Raw genomic sequence first — 6,975 nt, 5'->3', positions numbered from 1 at the left:
ACGCAAAGTTGATTCTGCACTAAAAGTTTTATTTTATTTTTATGTTTTAGATTTATGTAGCAAATATATGTTAAAACAAAGGTCTTGTTAATGATTTTCAGTCGAGTTCAAGGTCAACTCAACAGTTTTTCAATAACTGAAGAATAAGTGAAAGTATTAATGTTTACACAAGCCTAAGCGGCCTAGATGACGTCAAATGGAAAAGGAAAGTTATTACATTCTGATTACCTAATGTCAAGACAATCTACTCTTTTTCTTTATAATAATGTGTATTTAAGAATTATTCACAATAAGACCATGAACATGTACAAATAATGCAAAAAGATTCAATTTTGATTTCATTTTGTCTTTAATATGTCAAAACCCTGCTAGATTAAGTGTAAATGGTTAACCATGTAAAACCAAGTCTGGGAGCATTATACAATTGTCTAGCACTTTAAAACCCATTAGGAGGTTCAGAAGGACATGCTCGCTTTATTTGGCACGCTCATTTATATGTGGCCTAGAGTCAACATGTGTTACCTGTCAATAAACCACCCACTGGGTGTCAAACGAGGTTAGGACTGACATTACGGACTGACACTGAGTGCTAGTATAGTTTCATTGCATGTATGCATTTCTTAGAAGTAATAACTAAAAGAAAAACTTACTATTTCAACTCTGTTTTGGCTTTGTTTAAAGTACTGTGACAGTATTGTATTGTATTGTGAGATCAGTATTGTGAATTGAATCATGACATCAGTGTATTGTTACACCCCTAATAAATAAAAACTTTGAAAAATCAGAATCGATATGCATCGAACAATTGATATTTTTGACAACAATAGTCCCTTCTATTTGAGCAATCCATCTTTAAAGGTGAGCTATTATGCCCTTTTACAAAATCTTGATTTTGTTTTTGGGATCTACTAGAATAGGTTTTCATGCTTGAATGTTCAAAAAAACACATCTATTAATTTTTCCCATATTTGACATTGTTGCAGCTCCTCTCTTCCCAGTCTGTCAGTAACGCTCTACCCCTCCTCCTGAAAACATAATGTGCTCTGATTAGTCAGCTGGACCAGTGCGTTGTGATTGGTCAAGCGCTTAGAGCGTGTTTGGGAAATGTCCCATTCCTTACCATAACCAGAAGAAAACTCAATACTACAATGGAGGTGTTTCAGGGAGTTCAGAAACAGTGACACTGATATAGACAATAACTCCCGCTGGAGGGACTGTGTGCTTAATAACTTTTTTATGCTCAAACAGCAACATTACACACTAAAGAAAGATGAACATTAAAAAAAGCAAAATAAGTCCACTTTAAGCCTAAGGTGCACTCAATTTTCCAAACTTTGGTGCTATAAATGGTTTTAAAATGTATCTATGAGTACAGATAACTTATAATAAGGTAAATAAATAATCATTTTGAATAACTTATCATGAGATACTTGCAGATACCCAGCTTTATCAGTAAGTGTGAGTTTGGTTTTTGTGAAATACAGCAAAAAAACTTTAAGCAAAATCAAGTGAACAAAAAAAAAGTGAGAGAAGGTAAGTGTATTATTTAAGTGAATTTACTTTTTCATAAAAGCAACCATACTTTTCACCTGTATTTCAAGGAAGGTCATTATAACCCCATGCATTTTCAAAAGATGGTTTCATCTTGTGTTAAATGTTAGTTAGTATGTGCCTAATTGTCTGCTGATTTATCATTAAAATTGATTAACTGCTCAGATAATATCAAAATAATAGTTAACTGCAGTCCTAATTGTAATATGACATAACTATTTCAATCTACACTTTTCAACCTACACAGTATATATTTATGATTGTTATTATTAATTAAAATATTATTCATGTATTTTTTTTTTTCCACTGTGACTGTCTTCTCTATGCTGGATACATGCGATACTGAATTTGGCCAAAATGATCTTATATCTATAAGGCAGCATTATGATGCCTACCTTTTAAAACAGATTTTGGGACGCATTAAAATAGTAATTAGGTTTTGGAACAGAGCTGTAAAAAGTGCTGAATTAAAGTGATGTTGTTGTGTACCTGTTTCTCTTGCTGAACAAGCTGGCTGAGTTTCTTCCTCCTCTTTTCACCCACTTTAGACATGATGTGGTTCAGCACATTCCTCCTAGATGACCGTTCTTGAACATCACCTTGAAACGGTCATCCATCAGGAGATTGGCTAGGGCCTTGGAAAGACAGGTTATACGAAAACGAGTGTGAGAGAGAGACAAAAGATTTAAAAGACTTGACTTAAATGTCTGGAAAATTTCTATAGTACATCAGTGTGGGAAAGTGGGTGAAAGAAACATTGCCCTTTTTACTTTGTTACAGTATTTTATTTTGGGAAACTTACTTTTCACTCCACTACATTTTATAAAAACATGTTGTTCCTCATTATTTTGAACTGAAGAAATCGTCACCAGCTCCGAGACAGATTCTTTTTAGTTAACCTGTTTAATCAGTTCACAAATCGCATTGAACAATTCATTAGTATGCATGTTCTCGAGTCAACGGTTGTATCCGAAAACTTAGTCAGCTGAATTGTTGCCTTGCTGCCCTATCAGGCAATAACTCTGCAGGCAGCGTTTGTGCACGAAGGCACCTCATGAAACTGATTTCAGACAGACTTTTGAGAAAGCGTAACGGTTTAATGATCTGCAGCAAAATAGCGCAAGCTTTGGTGATAACTAAATGAATATTTAAGTAATTTCTCGCTAGAAATTACATCAAACGTAGAAAACAATGGTCAAAAACGTCTAGGTTACTATTGTAACCCCCATTCCCTGAAGGAAGGAATGGAGACTTTACGTCGATACTGACATAATCTCGCCTGGGAGCCCAATCACCTCCAAGTGGTACAAAACAAGCCAGGCCACACCCCCGGCATCCAGGTATAAATAGGACCGGCATACTCACTTCCGTTCATATCTTGCTGAGAAGCCGAGACAGGGAACCCGGCCATTCAGCGGTGATTCAGGGCTATGTGGGATGGAGCGGACAGGGCGTTACTCAGGGGATGGTCAAAGCCGCTGTTCTTTACCCCCGGGGAAGAGTGCTTCGGGACTCGATTCTCATGTTTCTCAGCTTCGGGACTCGATTCTCAGCGGTGCGTACACCAACTCCTGAGAAAGAGCCGTTCCCTGCAACTCCGGGTCACCCGTCCCAGGGCCACCTCACCAACCATTTAGGATTAGCAGTGACCTGGGGACGAGCTGCATCACCTTCCTGCAGAGGGCTTGGCCTCACGGCTGAGCCAGGGCGGAGCACTGCTCGCAGGGGGATGTTCTTGGCAAAAAGCAGACTGGACCATGGTCAGAATGTCTGCTTCTGAACTGTCGAGAACCGCCGTGCAATCCCCGACCGTATCACCAAGAGATCACAAGAGATCAGATGAGATGGGAGCGTCAAGAAACAGCACTTTGTTGACATCTCGCATCGCTGCAAGGTTTAGCTAGAGATGGCGTTCCCGGACCACAAAGGTGGACATCGTCTGGTCGAGGGCCCATGCCACGACTTCTCTCGCCCAGAGAGAAAGGTCAGTCAGTATGAATGGAAGTGAGTATGCCGGTCCTATTTATACCCGGATGCCAGGGGGTGTGCCCCGGCATGTAAATCTCACTGGCCAATTCCCATTGGCTCGTTTTGTACTCCCAGGCGAGACCCCATTACGTCAGTATCGACGTAACATTGAACGTGACTGACTAAATGGGAACGTACATTTACACAGTACTTTTTACTTTTAATACTTAGTTACATTAAAAATTAAGTACTTTTGTATTTTTACTCAAGTAAAATTGAAAAGGAATACTTAATATTTTTACTAGAGTAATATTTTGTTAGGGTATCTGTACTTGATTTGTGTACTTCGTCCACCACTGCATTCACTCAACCTAGGGCTCTATGATTTTAGTGATGAGGAATCCAGTCATAAAAATGGAATTTACAGTATAACACGTAATGTCACAGAATTTGGCTAATTTTGGATGAATAAATATGAAATCTGAACGTTTCTGTGTGAACGAGTGGCACAGTTTCGTCTACTACATATACTCAAGTGTGTTAAAGGAATATCACAAATTTAAAAGGATTCAAACAAACTTTATTTGATTTTTCTTTATTTAAAAATCACTGGATTACATAAAAAGAAGCTACAAGATGTTTCGGTGTTCATCCAAACACCATCTTCAATTGTAAAAACACAGGAAATATACACAAGTCACATGGTCCACATACATGTAGTCACATGACTACCAAGTTGTCCACATAGTATGCTGGGCTGCGTTCAGCCCCGACAAAACGCTGCAAAAAAACCAACGGAAACGGTGGTGCGTTGAACACCCTGTTCTGATGACGTATGAGTTGCAACTATGGCAGCTGAGAAGGCCATTCTTTGTGTTCTTTTTGAAGAATTTTCGGAGCCTGATGAAATCAGTATAAATACGTGTTTAATACTGCAAAATACGCTTGATGTTACAGTCACTGCCCTTGCCATCCAGAATAAAAGAGAACACCCCAATCAAGTGAAGGGATTTGTGGAAACTTCTAATTATTGTTATCCAACATTTGCCTCACATTTCAGGATGAAAAGACAAACATTTCAGGTGAAGGATAATCCACTTCTTACCTCCGAGACTGTGTTATGATCTATATGACCTTATTATTTTTATTGTGAGTATTAGGTTTATCATTATTGCTGATCACTGTTGTTGTTCTGTAATTGTAATTGTAATTGTATTGTAATATTTACCATTATATAATCAGAGTATAGAAAATTTTATGAAAGTGTCACTTTACAATACAATAGCAAAATATATAAATATGTATAGTATTTTTGTTACAATAATACCCATTGTGCGAGCTGTCTCTTTAATACCGCGTGGTTTATATACATGTTGCCTGCTGATTGGGCTGACATTTCTGACACACCCACCAAACAAGAGAAAACGTATCTCAAACCCGTTGCACACCGTTTCCAGGAAACATGTCGTTCAACCCAGAAACCGTAGCAAAACGTTGCGCACCAGTTTGAGCTTGAACGTGCCCCTGAAGATGGTGTTTAGATGAACACCGAAACGTCTTGTTGTTTCTTTTTATTTAGTCCAGTGATTTTTAGATAAAGCGTTTGTTTGAACATTTTATAACCTGGATGTTTTAGAAAGTCATGAATCTACATAGACAAACTTAAAAGAAATCATTAAATTTTCATTTGAATAAAAAATTATTAAATTGATAATTTTATGCCTCAATTTGATTACCACTTTTTTAACTAATAAATTTGTATTAAATCATAAATCCAGAAAAACAAAGAATTTCTGAAAATATAAAATACTTAATACAGCTCTATTGTATAGCCCTATTATTGTAAAAATGTAAAAAAAAAAAATAAAAACATTCTTAAATTGTATAATTTTCATGATTTCAGTTAATTAGGCAATATTTCTGATTACTAACATTATTTTGACCATTAAAATGGATTCCAGTAAAATTTAAATGGGAAATGATCTGTAAAAAAATAAAAAATAAATTGAATTTCATAACCCCAGCTAACTAAACATCTCTAAAAATTTGACATGAAAATGTGTACTTTTACTAAAGAAAAAGTGTTTAGTGATACAGTGATTTTCTGGATTACTTATTATTTTAAGGTAGTATGTAGTTGTTACAGTATAATTATAAAGTTAAGTACTGAGTAATATTAATTAACTACATGTACTTTGGTACTTGGTTTAGGGTTAGCTGCATGCAATTATGCATAATTTAGTTATCACTATAGTAATTATGTGTAATGTGTAACAAGGACACTATAAAATAAAGTGTTCCCTTTTCTTTAACAAGATTTCTTTCTTTCCAAATATTCTGTCATTCTTGATCTGCATGTTTTCTCATAGCAAGCACACTGTTAATGCAGACAAGGTGAATGTGGTAACAAGCATTACCTTGAGCTGGACTCTCTGAGCTCTCGACTCCTCGATCTTCTGTCGGATTCTGTCCTTACGGTCCTCTTCATAGGCGAACGGGTTCGCCATGGTCTTTACCTACAGAAACGTACAGCAATCAAAAATGTATCATCATTTAACCACTTAAAAGACATTAATCAAAAACAAGCAAAATGCCAGGAGTTCATGAATTACAAGTATAGTGCAAATACAACCTGCTCAGTTGGTCTGTGTAAAGTTCAGCAGAACGGACTTCATGCTAAAATCACTAAAAATCACCTCGACATCAGTTAATTAAAGGTCATTTAGCAAACAAGTTACATCAAGTTACACAAGGGGGTTACATCTGAATATTTTCTGGAAAAAGCTAGGATATGTTACAGTATATGATCACGCTATCATTCATTCATGGCTATTAAAGCATTCAAGTGCGAAACGAGGCAAAAATAAGAACTTAAAATCTGTAATGTCGCACGTGTGTGAAATCTCCTGTCTGTGTGACACACACACTCACACTCACTCACTCACTCACTCACTCGTGCATACATACAGCTTGTGGCCGCATTGAGTCTCTTCCATGCCTTGAACGGACAAAAACACACAAAAGTATGCTAAAATGTCCGCTTTGTCGAGTATCCTCGTAAGCACAGTCTTAGATTAGTTAAATAAAGTCTTAAATGACCATAAAGAGTTGTGAGGACATCGGAAGTGTGTCAGATCCGGGTCATGTGCGACAGGTCTTAAAGTGACAGCAGCCTAATAAACCCGCTGCTTTGATGTTAATCAAAGAACAAAAGACAACGAGAAAATCACTCACTGCTCTTGAGTGAACTTTTGTAGCATTAATAAGTATTAATCTATATTTAATTTATAATTTATGCAGTGAAGACTGAAGTGTTTGATACATGTAGCCTATTCAATTTCTGTATATGTCCTACCTTAGATAAAATATTTAATATGCTGTCTTTATGTTGTTTCTACATCAATTTGGAGATTGAATGTGAAATAATTACAATAAAATATATATGTATAACAGTGG

The 6,975-nt window shown here is 36.5% G+C and overlaps 1 long non-coding RNA gene across 1 annotated transcript; it reads right to left on the bottom strand.

Annotated features, from left to right (window-relative positions):
- Positions 1–373: 373 nt before the first annotated feature.
- Positions 374–6,034, bottom strand: LOC127498902 (uncharacterized). The gene is made up of 3 exons (XR_007926001.1): positions 5,937–6,034; positions 2,041–2,186; positions 374–1,025 (listed from the first exon to the last, which is right to left on the bottom strand). It is a non-coding gene; the product is annotated as an uncharacterized LOC127498902 (long non-coding RNA).
- Positions 6,035–6,975: the final 941 nt, after the last annotated feature.

Source organism: Ctenopharyngodon idella, chromosome 17, assembly GCF_019924925.1.
Source record: "Ctenopharyngodon idella isolate HZGC_01 chromosome 17, HZGC01, whole genome shotgun sequence".
In the NCBI taxonomy this organism is placed as follows: Eukaryota; Metazoa; Chordata; class Actinopteri; order Cypriniformes; family Xenocyprididae; genus Ctenopharyngodon; species Ctenopharyngodon idella.
Note: the sequence above shows the minus strand (reverse complement) of the source record. Positions and strands in the feature narration are given on the sequence as shown.